This window comes from Stenella coeruleoalba, assembly GCF_951394435.1.
Source record: "Stenella coeruleoalba genome assembly, chromosome: 16".
Classification (NCBI taxonomy): Eukaryota; Metazoa; Chordata; class Mammalia; order Artiodactyla; family Delphinidae; genus Stenella; species Stenella coeruleoalba.
In genome coordinates, this window is record NC_137162.1 from 84991906 (window position 1) to 85008633 (window position 16728).

A 16728-nucleotide genomic window follows, 5' to 3' on the forward strand; every position below is an offset into this window, starting at 1 on the left:
TCCAGGGCTCACTGGCCTGTCGGGAGCCGGGAATGTCAGGGAGCGTCAAGGCAGGCATGAATGCCGCCCTCAAAATGGGAAAGCAGGGCTAGTTCCAGCAGGTCCCCGTTTCCATGGGCACACTCAGCGTACATCCCTGTGGTTTCTAACGAGTCCCAAGAGACACCGGTTACCCTGTGTTTCCTTCCCTGAGTCAACTTATCGAAGTAGGGAGTCCCGCATCCAGCGAACTGTCTCAACCAAGGAACGCCGTAGCTGCTCCTCTGGGCCTGGCGCTGCCTGCAGTGCCAAAGAAGGAACAGGACTTGAATTGCAGTAAGAACCCAAGCCGCCGTCCTCTAGGAGGCACGGTGCCTTCAGTCAGGAGGTCCTGGATGGAATGCGAAGACGAGGGTTACTCTGAGCGCAGCTCCGATTAGGGCAACGCGTAAGACCTCCGCGCCATGTGGGACGTGCCAGAACGGTGTGCGTGAACGTGTGCGAGTGCTGAGGAAACCAAGCTGCTCCAAAAGAGAGGGCAGTGCGTTTCCCTACGCTCGGCGTGCACAGAGGGGCTCTAAAGGGCTACGGGCCTGGATGTTGCTCAGCAGACCCAGGTGCGCCTGGGGTTACTCAGTGTTCCTGCCGGGAACAGGGTGCCCCGGCTAGCCTCCCAGGTGTCCAGAAAGCTGTGCTGCCGTTCAAGGTATGCAGAGCAGAGGCCACCGCCTCCTGGAAACTGCAGCACGCCTCCGCTTCTGCACGGCAAATCAGGGCCTTACTTCCAGGCGTGGGTTCATGCTGGGTGTGCCGGGAGCCACACAGCATGCTAAGATGCCGACTTTCTCCTCGAGCAGAGTGACTTCAGGTACGAGGGCGGGCCTCGCAGTGTTCCAAGCACAATGTTCTCTCATGGCAGCTCACACAAGGGCCATGACAGAGTCTTCCTGGGCACTTCGCACTCACCAGCCATGTTGTCCTGAGGGCGTTTCGAGGGCTCTGGAGATGTAGCGCTCCTCAAGGAACGCGCAGTGTGTGGTTGCCCAGCACTCGGCACGCACAGGGGTCCTCCGAGGGAATCAACCAATGGACCTCGACGTTGCTCAGCCGGCCCACAGGTGTCTGGAGGCACTCAGTGACCTTGGAGGGAAAATGATGCACGCCCGTGGGGCCTAGGAGTCCCCGGACGTGTACTTCCTTTAAAGCAAAGCGACTAAGAACTCCTGGAAAGAGCTGCATGCCTCCCTTTCTGCACGGCTACTCAGGGCCTAACCTGGAGGCGAGTTCTCACGTTGAGGTTCCCTTTAGCTCTAGAGCCTGTCATGCGGACCGCCACCGCGGCCACGGAAGCCCCTGGTTTAGAGAGAGCAAACTCATAATTTTCCCCGAAGCATTCTTCCAGGGCTCACTGGCCTGTCGGGAGCCGGGAATGTCAGGGAGCGTCAAGGCAGGCATGAATGCCGCCCTCAAAATGGGAAAGCAGGGCTAGTTCCAGCAGGTCCCCGTTTCCATGGGCACACTCAGCGTACATCCCTGTGGTTTCTAACGAGTCCCAAGAGACACCGGTTACCCTGTGTTTCCTTCCCTGAGTCAACTTATCGAAGTAGGGAGTCCCGCATCCAGCGAACTGTCTCAACCAAGGAACGCCGTAGCTGCTCCTCTGGGCCTGGGGCTGCCTGCAGTGCCAAAGAAGGAACAGGACTTGAATTGCAGTAAGAACCCAAGCCGCCGTCCTCTAGGAGGCACGGTGCCTTCAGTCAGGAGGTCCTGGATGGAATGCGAAGACGAGGGTTACTCTGAGCGCAGCTCCGATTAGGGCAACGCGTAAGACCTCCACGCCATGTGGGACATGCCAGAACGGTGTGCGTGAACGTGTGCGAGTGCTGAGGAAACCAAGCTGCTCCAAAAGAGAGGGCAGTGCGTTTCCCTACACTCGGCGTGCACAGAGGGGCTCTAAAGGGCTACGGGCCTGCATGTTGCTCAGCAGACCCAGGTGCGCCTGGGTTTACTCAGTGTTCCTGCCGAGAACAGGGTGCCCCGGCTAGCCTCCCAGGTGTCCAGAAAGCTGTGCTGCCATTCAAGGTATGCAGAGCAGAGGCCACCGCCTCCTGGAAACTGCAGCACGCCTCCGCTTCTGCACGGCAAATCAGGGCCTTACTTCCAGGCGTGGGTTCATGCTGGGTGTGCCGGGAGCCACACAGCATGCTAAGATGCCGACTTTCTCCTCGAGCAGAGTGACTTCAGGTACGAGGGCGGGCCTCGCAGTGTTCCAAGCACAGTGTTCTCTCATGGCAGCTCACACAAGGGCCATGACAGAGTCTTCCTGGGCACTTCGCACTCACCAGCCATGTTGTCCTGAGGGCGTTTCGAGGGCTCTGGAGATGTAGCGCTCCTCAAGGAACGCGCAGTGTGTGGTTGCCCAGCACTCGGCACGCACAGGGGTCCTCCGAGGGAATCAACCAATGGACCTCGACGTTGCTCAGCCGGCCCACAGGTGTCTGGAGGCACTCAGTGACCTTGGAGGGAAAATGATGCATGCCCGTGGGGCCTAGGAGTCCCCGGACGTGTACTTCCTTTAAAGCAAAGCGACTAAGAACTCCTGGAAAGAGCTGCATGCCTCCCTTTCTGCACGGCTACTCAGGGCCTAACCTGGAGGCGAGTTCTCACGTTGAGGTTCCCTTTAGCTCTAGAGCCTGTCATGCGGACCGCCACCGTGGCCACGGAAGCCCCTGGTTTAGAGAGAGCAAACTCATAATTTTCCCCGAAGCATTCTTCAAGGGCTCACTGGCCTGTCGGGAGCCGGGAATGTCAGGGAGCGTCAAGGCAGGCATGAATGCCGCCCTCAAAATGGGAAAGCAGGGCTAGTTCCAGCAGGTCCCCGTTTCCATGGGCACACTCAGCGTACATCCCTGTGGTTTCTAACGAGTCCCAAGAGACACCGGTTACCCTGTGTTTCCTTCCCTGAGTCAACTTATCGAAGTAGGGAGTCCCGCATCCAGCGAACTGTCTCAACCAAGGAACGCCGTAGCTGCTCCTCTGGGCCTGGGGCTGCCTGCAGTGCCAAAGAAGGAACAGGACTTGAATTGCAGTAAGAACCCAAGCCGCCGTCCTCTAGGAGGCACGGTGCCTTCAGTCAGGAGGTCCTGGATGGAATGCGAAGACGAGGGTTACTCTGAGCGCAGCTCCGATTAGGGCAACGCGTAAGACCTCCACGCCATGTGGGACATGCCAGAACGGTGTGCGTGAACGTGTGCGAGTGCTGAGGAAACCAAGCTGCTCCAAGAGAGGGCAGTGCGTTTCCCTACGCTCGGCGTGCACAGAGGGGCTCTAAAGGGCTACGGGCCTGCATGTTGCTTAGCAGACCCAGGTGCGCCTGGGTTTACTCAGTGTTCCTGCCGAGAACAGGGTGCCCCGGCTAGCCTCCCAGGTGTCCAGAAAGCTGTGCTGCCGTTCAAGGTATGCAGAGCAGAGGCCACCGCCTCCTGGAAACTGCAGCACGCCTCCGCTTCTGCACGGCAAATCAGGGCCTTACTTCCAGGCGTGGGTTCATGCTGGGTGTGCCGGGAGCCACACAGCATGCTAAGATGCCGACTTTCTCCTCGAGCAGAGTGACTTCAGGTACGAGGGCGGGCCTCGCAGTGTTCCAAGCACAGCGTTCTCTCATGGCAGCTCACACAAGGGCCATGACAGAGTCTTCCTGGGCACTTCGCACTCACCAGCCATGTTGTCCTGAGGGCGTTTCGAGGGCTCTGGAGATGTAGCGCTCCTCAAGGAACGCGCAGTGTGTGGTTGCCCAGCACTCGGCACGCACAGGGGTCCTCCGAGGGAATCAACCAATGGACCTCGACGTTGCTCAGCCGGCCCACAGGTGTCTGGAGGCACTCAGTGACCTTGGAGGGAAAATGATGCACGCCCGTGGGGCCTAGGAGTCCCCAGACGTGTACTTCCTTTAAAGCAAAGCGACTAAGATCTCCTGGAAAGAGCTGCATGCCTCCCTTTCTGCACGGCTACTCAGGGCCTAACCTGGAGGCGAGTTCTCACGTTGAGGTTCCCTTTAGCTCTAGAGCCTGTCATGCGGACCGCCACCGCGGCCACGGAAGCCCCTGGTTTAGAGAGAGCAAACTCATAATTTTCCCCGAAGCATTCTTCCAGGGCTCACTGGCCTGTCGGGAGCCGGGAATGTCAGGGAGCGTCAAGGCAGGCATGAATGCCGCCCTCAAAATGGGAAAGCAGGGCTAGTTCCAGCAGGTCCCCGTTTCCATGGGCACACTCAGCGTACATCCCTGTGGTTTCTAACGAGTCCCAAGAGACACCGGTTACCCTGTGTTTCCTTCCCTGAGTCAACTTATCGAAGTAGGGAGTCCCGCATCCAGCGAACTGTCTCAACCAAGGAACGCCGTAGCTGCTCCTCTGGGCCTGGGGCTGCCTGCAGTGCCAAAGAAGGAACAGGACTTGAATTGCAGTAAGAACCCAAGCCGCCGTCCTCTAGGAGGCACGGTGCCTTCAGTCAGGAGGTCCTGGATGGAATGCGAAGACGAGGGTTACTCTGAGTGCAGCTCCGATTAGGGCAACGCGTAACACCTCCGCGCCATGTGGGACGTGCCAGAACGGTGTGCGTGAACGTGTGCGAGTGCTTAGGAAACCAAGCTGCTCCAAAAGAGAGGGCAGTGCGTTTCCCTACGCTCGGCGTGCACAGAGGGGCTCTAAAGGGCTACGGGCCTGGATGTTGCTCAGCAGACCCAGGTGCGCCTGGGGTTACTCAGTGTTCCTGCCGGGAACAGGGTGCCCCGGCTAGCCTCCCAGGTGTCCAGAAAGCTGTGCTGCCGTTCAAGGTATGCAGAGCAGAGGCCACCGCCTCCTGGAAACTGCAGCACGCCTCCGCTTCTGCACGGCAAATCAGGGCCTTACTTCCAGGCGTGGGTTCATGCTGGGTGTGCCGGGAGCCACACAGCATGCTAAGATGCCGACTTTCTCCTCGAGCAGAGTGACTTCAGGTACGAGGGCGGGCCTCGCAGTGTTCCAAGCACAGTGTTCTCTCATGGCAGCTCACACAAGGGCCATGACAGAGTCTTCCTGGGCACTTCGCACTCACCAGCCATGTTGTCCTGAGGGCGTTTCGAGGGCTCTGGAGATGTAGCGCTCCTCAAGGAACGCGCAGTGTGTGGTTGCCCAGCACTCGGCACGCACAGGGGTCCTCCGAGGGAATCAACCAATGGACCTCGACGTTGCTCAGCCGGCCCACAGGTGTCTGGAGGCACTCAGTGACCTTGGAGGGAAAATGATGCACGCCCGTGGGGCCTAGGAGTCCCCGGACGTGTACTTCCTTTAAAGCAAAGCGACTAAGAACTCCTGGAAAGAGCTGCATGCCTCCCTTTCTGCACGGCTACTCAGGGCCTAACCTGGAGGCGAGTTCTCACGTTGAGGTTCCCTTTAGCTCTAGAGCCTGTCATGCGGACCGCCACCGCGGCCACGGAAGCCCCTGGTTTAGAGAGAGCAAACTCATAATTTTCCCCGAAGCATTCTTCCAGGGCTCACTGGCCTGTCGGGAGCCGGGAATGTCAGGGAGCGTCAAGGCAGGCATGAATGCCGCCCTCAAAATGGGAAAGCAGGGCTAGTTCCAGCAGGCCCCCGTTTCCATGGGCACACTCAGCGTACATCCCTGTGGTTTCGAACGAGTCCCAAGAGACACCGGTTACCCTGTGTTTCCTTCCCTGAGTCAACTTATCGAAGTAGGGAGTCCCGCATCCAGCGAACTGTCTCAACCAAGGAACGCCGTAGCTGCTCCTCTGGGCCTGGCGCTGCCTGCAGTGCCAAAGAAGGAACAGGACTTGAATTGCAGTAAGAACCCAAGCCGCCGTCCTCTAGGAGGCACGGTGCCTTCAGTCAGGAGGTCCTGGATGGAATGCGAAGACGAGGGTTACTCTGAGCGCAGCTCCGATTAGGGCAACGCGTAAGACCTCCACGCCATGTGGGACGTGCCAGAACGGTGTGCGTGAACGTGTGCGAGTGCTGAGGAAACCAAGCTGCTCCAAAAGAGAGGGCAGTGCGTTTCCCTACGCTCGGCGTGCACAGAGGGGCTCTAAAGGGCTACGGGCCTGGATGTTGCTCAGCAGACCCAGGTGCGCCTGGGGTTACTCAGTGTTCCTGCCGGGAACAGGGTGCCCCGGCTAGCCTCCCAGGTGTCCAGAAAGCTGTGCTGCCGTTCAAGGTATGCAGAGCAGAGGCCACCGCCTCCTGGAAACTGCAGCACGCCTCCGCTTCTGCACGGCAAATCAGGGCCTTACTTCCAGGCGTGGGTTCATGCTGGGTGTGCCGGGAGCCACACAGCATGCTAAGATGCCGACTTTCTCCTCGAGCAGAGTGACTTCAGGTACGAGGGCGGGCCTCGCAGTGTTCCAAGCACAATGTTCTCTCATGGCAGCTCACACAAGGGCCATGACAGAGTCTTCCTGGGCACTTCGCACTCACCAGCCATGTTGTCCTGAGGGCGTTTCGAGGGCTCTGGAGATGTAGCGCTCCTCAAGGAACGCGCAGTGTGTGGTTGCCCAGCACTCGGCACGCACAGGGGTCCTCCGAGGGAATCAACCAATGGACCTCGACGTTGCTCAGCCGGCCCACAGGTGTCTGGAGGCACTCAGTGACCTTGGAGGGAAAATGATGCACGCCCGTGGGGCCTAGGAGTCCCCGGACGTGTACTTCCTTTAAAGCAAAGCGACTAAGAACTCCTGGAAAGAGCTGCATGCCTCCCTTTCTGCACGGCTACTCAGGGCCTAACCTGGAGGCGAGTTCTCACGTTGAGGTTCCCTTTAGCTCTAGAGCCTGTCATGCGGACCGCCACCGCGGCCACGGAAGCCCCTGGTTTAGAGAGAGCAAACTCATAATTTTCCCCGAAGCATTCTTCCAGGGCTCACTGGCCTGTCGGGAGCCGGGAATGTCAGGGAGCGTCAAGGCAGGCATGAATGCCGCCCTCAAAATGGGAAAGCAGGGCTAGTTCCAGCAGGTCCCCGTTTCCATGGGCACACTCAGCGTACATCCCTGTGGTTTCTAACGAGTCCCAAGAGACACCGGTTACCCTGTGTTTCCTTCCCTGAGTCAACTTATCGAAGTAGGGAGTCCCGCATCCAGCGAACTGTCTCAACCAAGGAACGCCGTAGCTGCTCCTCTGGGCCTGGGGCTGCCTGCAGTGCCAAAGAAGGAACAGGACTTGAATTGCAGTAAGAACCCAAGCCGCCGTCCTCTAGGAGGCACGGTGCCTTCAGTCAGGAGGTCCTGGATGGAATGCGAAGACGAGGGTTACTCTGAGCGCAGCTCCGATTAGGGCAACGCGTAAGACCTCCACGCCATGTGGGACATGCCAGAACGGTGTGCGTGAACGTGTGCGAGTGCTGAGGAAACCAAGCTGCTCCAAAAGAGAGGGCAGTGCGTTTCCCTACACTCGGCGTGCACAGAGGGGCTCTAAAGGGCTACGGGCCTGCATGTTGCTCAGCAGACCCAGGTGCGCCTGGGTTTACTCAGTGTTCCTGCCGAGAACAGGGTGCCCCGGCTAGCCTCCCAGGTGTCCAGAAAGCTGTGCTGCCATTCAAGGTATGCAGAGCAGAGGCCACCGCCTCCTGGAAACTGCAGCACGCCTCCGCTTCTGCACGGCAAATCAGGGCCTTACTTCCAGGCGTGGGTTCATGCTGGGTGTGCCGGGAGCCACACAGCATGCTAAGATGCCGACTTTCTCCTCGAGCAGAGTGACTTCAGGTACGAGGGCGGGCCTCGCAGTGTTCCAAGCACAGTGTTCTCTCATGGCAGCTCACACAAGGGCCATGACAGAGTCTTCCTGGGCACTTCGCACTCACCAGCCATGTTGTCCTGAGGGCGTTTCGAGGGCTCTGGAGATGTAGCGCTCCTCAAGGAACGCGCAGTGTGTGGTTGCCCAGCACTCGGCACGCACAGGGGTCCTCCGAGGGAATCAACCAATGGACCTCGACGTTGCTCAGCCGGCCCACAGGTGTCTGGAGGCACTCAGTGACCTTGGAGGGAAAATGATGCACGCCCGTGGGGCCTAGGAGTCCCCGGACGTGTACTTCCTTTAAAGCAAAGCGACTAAGAACTCCTGGAAAGAGCTGCATGCCTCCCTTTCTGCACGGCTACTCAGGGCCTAACCTGGAGGCGAGTTCTCACGTTGAGGTTCCCTTTAGCTCTAGAGCCTGTCATGCGGACCGCCACCGCGGCCACGGAAGCCCCTGGTTTAGAGAGAGCAAACTCATAATTTTCCCCGAAGCATTCTTCAAGGGCTCACTGGCCTGTCGGGAGCCGGGAATGTCAGGGAGCGTCAAGGCAGGCATGAATGCCGCCCTCAAAATGGGAAAGCAGGGCTAGTTCCAGCAGGTCCCCTTTTCCATGGGCACACTCAGCGTACATCCCTGTGGTTTCTAACGAGTCCCAAGAGACACCGGTTACCCTGTGTTTCCTTCCCTGAGTCAACTTATCGAAGTAGGGAGTCCCGCATCCAGCGAACTGTCTCAACCAAGGAACGCCGTAGCTGCTCCTCTGGGCCTGGGGCTGCCTGCAGTGCCAAAGAAGGAACAGGACTTGAATTGCAGTAAGAACCCAAGCCGCCGTCCTCTAGGAGGCACGGTGCCTTCAGTCAGGAGGTCCTGGATGGAATGCGAAGACGAGGGTTACTCTGAGCGCAGCTCCGATTAGGGCAACGCGTAAGACCTCCACGCCATGTGGGACATGCCAGAACGGTGTGCGTGAACGTGTGCGAGTGCTGAGGAAACCAAGCTGCTCCAAGAGAGGGCAGTGCGTTTCCCTACGCTCGGCGTGCACAGAGGGGCTCTAAAGGGCTACGGGCCTGCATGTTGCTTAGCAGACCCAGGTGCGCCTGGGTTTACTCAGTGTTCCTGCCGAGAACAGGGTGCCCCGGCTAGCCTCCCAGGTGTCCAGAAAGCTGTGCTGCCGTTCAAGGTATGCAGAGCAGAGGCCACCGCCTCCTGGAAACTGCAGCACGCCTCCGCTTCTGCACGGCAAATCAGGGCCTTACTTCCAGGCGTGGGTTCATGCTGGGTGTGCCGGGAGCCACACAGCATGCTAAGATGCCGACTTTCTCCTCGAGCAGAGTGACTTCAGGTACGAGGGCGGGCCTCGCAGTGTTCCAAGCACAGCGTTCTCTCATGGCAGCTCACACAAGGGCCATGACAGAGTCTTCCTGGGCACTTCGCACTCACCAGCCATGTTGTCCTGAGGGCGTTTCGAGGGCTCTGGAGATGTAGCGCTCCTCAAGGAACGCGCAGTGTGTGGTTGCCCAGCACTCGGCACGCACAGGGGTCCTCCGAGGGAATCAACCAATGGACCTCGACGTTGCTCAGCCGGCCCACAGGTGTCTGGAGGCACTCAGTGACCTTGGAGGGAAAATGATGCACGCCCGTGGGGCCTAGGAGTCCCCGGACGTGTACTTCCTTTAAAGCAAAGCGACTAAGAACTCCTGGAGAGAGCTGCATGCCTCCCTTTCTGCACGGCTACTCAGGGCCTAACCTGGAGGCGAGTTCTCACGTTGAGGTTCCCTTTAGCTCTAGAGCCTGTCATGCGGACGGCCACCGCGGCCACGAAAGCCCCTGGTTTATAGAGAGCAAACTCATAATTTTCCCCGAAGCATTCTTCCAGGGCTCACTGGTCTGTCGGGAGCCGGGAATGTCAGGGAGCGTCAAGGCAGGCATGAATGCCGCCCTCAAAATGGGAAAGCAGGGCTAGTTCCAGCAGGCCCCCGTTTCCATGGGCACACTCAGCGTACATCCCTGTGGTTTCGAACGAGTCCCAAGAGACACCGGTTACCCTGTGTTTCCTTCCCTGAGTCAACTTATCGAAGTAGGGAGGTCCGCATCCAGCGAACTGTCTCAACCAAGGAACGCCGTAGCTGCTCCTCTGGGCCTGGGGCTGCCTGCAGTGCCAAAGAAGGAACAGGACTTGAATTGCAGTAAGAACCCAAGCCGCCGTCCTCTAAGAGGCACGGTGCCTTCAGTCAGGAGGTCCTGGATGGAATGCGAAGACGAGGGTTACTCTGAGCGCAGCTCCGATTAGGGCAACGCGTAACACCTCCGCGCCATGTGGGACGTGCCAGAACGGTGTGCGTGAACGTGTGCGAGTGCTGAGGAAACCAAGCTGCTCCAAAAGAGAGGGCAGTGCGTTTCCCTACGCTCGGCGTGCACAGAGGGGCTCTAAAGGGCTACGGGCCTGGATGTTGCTCAGCAGACCCAGGTGCGCCTGGGGTTACTCAGTGTTCCTGCCGGGAACAGGGTGCCCCGGCTAGCCTCCCAGGTGTCCAGAAAGCTGTGCTGCCGTTCAAGGTATGCAGAGCAGAGGCCACCGCCTCCTGGAAACTGCAGCACGCCTCCGCTTCTGCACGGCAAATCAGGGCCTTACTTCCAGGCGTGGGTTCATGCTGGGTGTGCCGGGAGCCACACAGCATGCTAAGATGCCGACTTTCTCCTCGAGCAGAGTGACTTCAGGTACGAGGGCGGGCCTCGCAGTGTTCCAAGCACAGCGTTCTCTCATGGCAGCTCACACAAGGGCCATGACAGAGTCTTCCTGGGCAATTCGCACTCACCAGCCATGTTGTCCTGAGGGCGTTTCGAGGGCTCTGGAGATGTAGCGCTCCTCAAGGAACGCGCAGTGTGTGGTTGCCCAGCACTCGGCACGCACAGGGGTCCTCCGAGGGAATCAACCAATGGACCTCGACGTTGCTCAGCCGGCCCACAGGTGTCTGGAGGCACTCAGTGACCTTGGAGGGAAAATGATGCACGCCCGTGGGGCCTAGGAGTCCCCAGACGTGTACTTCCTTTAAAGCAAAGCGACTAAGATCTCCTGGAAAGAGCTGCATGCCTCCCTTTCTGCACGGCTACTCAGGGCCTAACCTGGAGGCGAGTTCTCACGTTGAGGTTCCCTTTAGCTCTAGAGCCTGTCATGCGGACCGCCACCGCGGCCACGGAAGCCCCTGGTTTAGAGAGAGCAAACTCATAATTTTCCCCGAAGCATTCTTCAAGGGCTCACTGGCCTGTCGGGAGCCGGGAATGTCAGGGAGCGTCAAGGCAGGCATGAATGCCGCCCTCAAAATGGGAAAGCAGGGCTAGTTCCAGCAGGCCCCCGTTTCCATGGGCACACTCAGCGTACATCCCTGTGGTTTCTAACGAGTCCCAAGAGACACCGGTTACCCTGTGTTTCCTTCCCTGAGTCAACTTATCGAAGTAGGGAGTCCCGCATCCAGCGAACTGTCTCAACCAAGGAACGCCGTAGCTGCTCCTCTGGGCCTGGGGCTGCCTGCAGTGCCAAAGAAGGAACAGGACTTGAATTGCAGTAAGAACCCAAGCCGCCGTCCTCTAGGAGGCACGGTGCCTTCAGTCAGGAGGTCCTGGATGGAATGCGAAGACGAGGGTTACTCTGAGCGCAGCTCCGATTAGGGCAACGCGCAAGACCTCCGCGCCATGTGGGACGTGCCAGAACGGTGTGCGTGAACGTGTGCGAGTGCTGAGGAAACCAAGCTGCTCCAAAAGAGAGGGCAGTGCGTTTCCCTACGCTCGGCGTGCACAGAGGGGCTCTAAAGGGCTACGGGCCTGGATGTTGCTCAGCAGACCCAGGTGCGCCTGGGGTTACTCAGTGTTCCTGCCGGGAACAGGGTGCCCCGGCTAGCCTCCCAGGTGTCCAGAAAGCTGTGCTGCCGTTCAAGGTATGCAGAGCAGAGGCCACCGCCTCCTGGAAACTGCAGCACGCCTCCGCTTCTGCACGGCAAATCAGGGCCTTACTTCCAGGCGTGGGTTCATGCTGGGTGTGCCGGGAGCCACACAGCATGCTAAGATGCCGACTTTCTCCTCGAGCAGAGTGACTTCAGGTACGAGGGCGGGCCTCTCAGTGTTCCAAGCACAGTGTTCTCTCATGGCAGCTCACACAAGGGCCATGACAGAGTCTTCCTGGGCACTTCGCACTCACCAGCCATGTTGTCCTGAGGGCGTTTCGAGGGCTCTGGAGATGTAGCGCTCCTCAAGGAACGCGCAGTGTGTGGTTGCCCAGCACTCGGCACGCACAGGGGTCCTCCGAGGGAATCAACCAATGGACCTCGACGTTGCTCAGCTGGCCCACAGGTGTCTGGAGGCACTCAGTGACCTTGGAGGGAAAATGATGCATGCCCGTGGGGCCTAGGAGTCCCCGGACGTGTACTTCCTTTAAAGCAAAGCGACTAAGAACTCCTGGAAAGAGCTGCATGCCTCCCTTTCTGCACGGCTACTCAGGGCCTAACCTGGAGGCGAGTTCTCACGTTGAGGTTCCCTTTAGCTCTAGAGCCTGTCATGCGGACGGCCACCGCGGCCACGAAAGCCCCTGGTTTAGAGAGAGCAAACTCATAATTTTCCCCGAAGCATTCTTCCAGGGCTCACTGGTCTGTCGGGAGCCGGGAATGTCAGGGAGCGTCAAGGCAGGCATGAATGCCGCCCTCAAAATGGGAAAGCAGGGCTAGTTCCAGCAGGCCCCCGTTTCCATGGGCACACTCAGCGTACATCCCTGTGGTTTCGAACGAGTCCCAAGAGACACCGGTTACCCTGTGTTTCCTTCCCTGAGTCAACTTATCGAAGTAGGGAGGTCCGCATCCAGCGAACTGTCTCAACCAAGGAACGCCGTAGCTGCTCCTCTGGGCCTGGGGCTGCCTGCAGTGCCAAAGAAGGAACAGGACTTGAATTGCAGTAAGAACCCAAGCCGCCGTCCTCTAAGAGGCACGGTGCCTTCAGTCAGGAGGTCCTGGATGGAATGCGAAGACGAGGGTTACTCTGAGCGCAGCTCCGATTAGGGCAACGCGTAACACCTCCGCGCCATGTGGGACGTGCCAGAACGGTGTGCGTGAACGTGTGCGAGTGCTGAGGAAACCAAGCTGCTCCAAAAGAGAGGGCAGTGCGTTTCCCTACGCTCGGCGTGCACAGAGGGGCTCTAAAGGGCTACGGGCCTGGATGTTGCTCAGCAGACCCAGGTGCGCCTGGGGTTACTCAGTGTTCCTGCCGGGAACAGGGTGCCCCGGCTAGCCTCCCAGGTGTCCAGAAAGCTGTGCTGCCGTTCAAGGTATGCAGAGCAGAGGCCACCGCCTCCTGGAAACTGCAGCACGCCTCCGCTTCTGCACGGCAAATCAGGGCCTTACTTCCAGGCGTGGGTTCATGCTGGGTGTGCCGGGAGCCACACAGCATGCTAAGATGCCGACTTTCTCCTCGAGCAGAGTGACTTCAGGTACGAGGGCGGGCCTCGCAGTGTTCCAAGCACAGCGTTCTCTCATGGCAGCTCACACAAGGGCCATGACAGAGTCTTCCTGGGCAATTCGCACTCACCAGCCATGTTGTCCTGAGGGCGTTTCGAGGGCTCTGGAGATGTAGCGCTCCTCAAGGAACGCGCAGTGTGTGGTTGCCCAGCACTCGGCACGCACAGGGGTCCTCCGAGGGAATCAACCAATGGACCTCGACGTTGCTCAGCCGGCCCACAGGTGTCTGGAGGCACTCAGTGACCTTGGAGGGAAAATGATGCACGCCCGTGGGGCCTAGGAGTCCCCAGACGTGTACTTCCTTTAAAGCAAAGCGACTAAGATCTCCTGGAAAGAGCTGCATGCCTCCCTTTCTGCACGGCTACTCAGGGCCTAACCTGGAGGCGAGTTCTCACGTTGAGGTTCCCTTTAGCTCTAGAGCCTGTCATGCGGACCGCCACCGCGGCCACGGAAGCCCCTGGTTTAGAGAGAGCAAACTCATAATTTTCCCCGAAGCATTCTTCCAGGGCTCACTGGCCTGTCGGGAGCCGGGAATGTCAGGGAGCGTCAAGGCAGGCATGAATGCCGCCCTCAAAATGGGAAAGCAGGGCTAGTTCCAGCAGGCCCCCGTTTCCATGGGCACACTCAGCGTACATCCCTGTGGTTTCTAACGAGTCCCAAGAGACACCGGTTACCCTGTGTTTCCTTCCCTGAGTCAACTTATCGAAGTAGGGAGTCCCGCATCCAGCGAACTGTCTCAACCAAGGAACGCCGTAGCTGCTCCTCTGGGCCTGGGGCTGCCTGCAGTGCCAAAGAAGGAACAGGACTTGAATTGCAGTAAGAACCCAAGCCGCCGTCCTCTAGGAGGCACGGTGCCTTCAGTCAGGAGGTCCTGGATGGAATGCGAAGACGAGGGTTACTCTGAGCGCAGCTCCGATTAGGGCAACGCGCAAGACCTCTGCGCCATGTGGGACGTGCCAGAACGGTGTGCGTGAACGTGTGCGAGTGCTGAGGAAACCAAGCTGCTCCAAAAGAGAGGGCAGTGCGTTTCCCTACGCTCGGCGTGCACAGAGGGGCTCTAAAGGGCTACGGGCCTGGATGTTGCTCAGCAGACCCAGGTGCGCCTGGGGTTACTCAGTGTTCCTGCCGGGAACAGGGTGCCCCGGCTAGCCTCCCAGGTGTCCAGAAAGCTGTGCTGCCGTTCAAGGTATGCAGAGCAGAGGCCACCGCCTCCTGGAAACTGCAGCACGCCTCCGCTTCTGCACGGCAAATCAGGGCCTTACTTCCAGGCGTGGGTTCATGCTGGGTGTGCCGGGAGCCACACAGCATGCTAAGATGCCGACTTTCTCCTCGAGCAGAGTGACTTCAGGTACGAGGGCGGGCCTCTCAGTGTTCCAAGCACAGTGTTCTCTCATGGCAGCTCACACAAGGGCCATGACAGAGTCTTCCTGGGCACTTCGCACTCACCAGCCATGTTGTCCTGAGGGCGTTTCGAGGGCTCTGGAGATGTAGCGCTCCTCAAGGAACGCGCAGTGTGTGGTTGCCCAGCACTCGGCACGCACAGGGGTCCTCCGAGGGAATCAACCAATGGACCTCGACGTTGCTCAGCCGGCCCACAGGTGTCTGGAGGCACTCAGTGACCTTGGAGGGAAAATGATGCACGCCCGTGGGGCCTAGGAGTCCCCGGACGTGTACTTCCTTTAAAGCAAAGCGACTAAGATCTCCTGGAAAGAGCTGCATGCCTCCCTTTCTGCACGGCTACTCAGGGCCTAACCTGGAGGCGAGTTCTCACGTTGAGGTTCCCTTTAGCTCTAGAGCCTGTCATGCGGACCGCCACCGCGGCCACGGAAGCCCCTGGTTTAGAGAGAGCAAACTCATAATTTTCCCCGAAGCATTCTTCCAGGGCTCACTGGCCTGTCGGGAGCCGGGAATGTCAGGGAGCGTCAAGGCAGGCATGAATGCCGCCCTCAAAATGGGAAAGCAGGGCTAGTTCCAGCAGGCCCCCGTTTCCATGGGCACACTCAGCGTACATCCCTGTGGTTTCGAACGAGTCCCAAGAGACACCGGTTACCCTGTGTTTCCTTCCCTGAGTCAACTTATCGAAGTAGGGAGTCCCGCATCCAGCGAACTGTCTCAACCAAGGAACGCCGTAGCTGCTCCTCTGGGCCTGGGGCTGCCTGCAGTGCCAAAGAAGGAACACGACTTGAATTGCAGTAAGAACCCAAGCCGCCGTCCTCTAAGAGGCACGGTGCCTTCAGTCAGGAGGTCCTGGATGGAATGCGAAGACGAGGGTTACTCTGAGCGCAGCTCCGATTAGGGCAACGCGCAAGACCTCCGCGCCATGTGGGACGTGCCAGAACGGTGTGCGTGAACGTGTGCGAGTGCTGAGGAAACCAAGCTGCTCCAAAAGAGAGGGCAGTGCGTTTCCCTACGCTCGGCGTGCACAGAGGGGCTCTAAAGGGCTACGGGCCTGGATGTTGCTCAGCAGACCCAGGTGCGCCTGGGGTTACTCAGTGTTCCTGCCGGGAACAGGGTGCCCCGGCTAGCCTCCCAGGTGTCCAGAAAGCTGTGCTGCCGTTCAAGGTATGCAGAGCAGAGGCCACCGCCTCCTGGAAACTGCAGCACGCCTCCGCTTCTGCACGGCAAATCAGGGCCTTACTTCCAGGCGTGGGTTCATGCTGGGTGTGCCGGGAGCCACACAGCATGCTAAGATGCCGACTTTCTCCTCGAGCAGAGTGACTTCAGGTACGAGGGCGGGCCTCGCAGTGTTCCAAGCACAGTGTTCTCTCATGGCAGCTCACACAAGGGCCATGACAGAGTCTTCCTGGGCACTTCGCACTCACCAGCCATGTTGTCCTGAGGGCGTTTCGAGGGCTCTGGAGATGTAGCGCTCCTCAAGGAACGCGCAGTGTGTGGTTGCCCAGCACTCGGCACGCACAGGGGTCCTCCGAGGGAATCAACCAATGGACCTCGACGTTGCTCAGCCGGCCCACAGGTGTCTGGAGGCACTCAGTGACCTTGGATTGAAAATGATGCATGCCCGTGGGGCCTAGGAGTCCCCGGACGTGTACTTCCTTTAAAGCAAAGCGACTAAGAACTCCTGGAAAGAGCTGCATGCCTCCCTTTCTGCACGGCTACTCAGGGCCTAACCTGGAGGCGAGTTCTCACGTTGAGGTTCCCTTTAGCTCTAGAGCCTGTCATGCGGACCGCCACCGCGGCCACGGAAGCCCCTGGTTTAGAGAGAACAAACTCATAATTTTCCCCGAAGCATTCTTCCAGGGCTCACTGGTCTGTCGGGAGCCGGGAATGTCAGGGAGCGTCAAGGCAGGCATGAATGCCGCCCTCAAAATGGGAAAGCAGGGCTAGTTCCAGCAGGCCCCCGTTTCCATGGGCACACTCAGCGTACATCCCTGTGGTTTCGAACGAGTCCCAAGAGACACCGGTTACCCTGTGTTTCCTTCCCTGAGTCAACTTATCGAAGTAGGGAGTCCCGC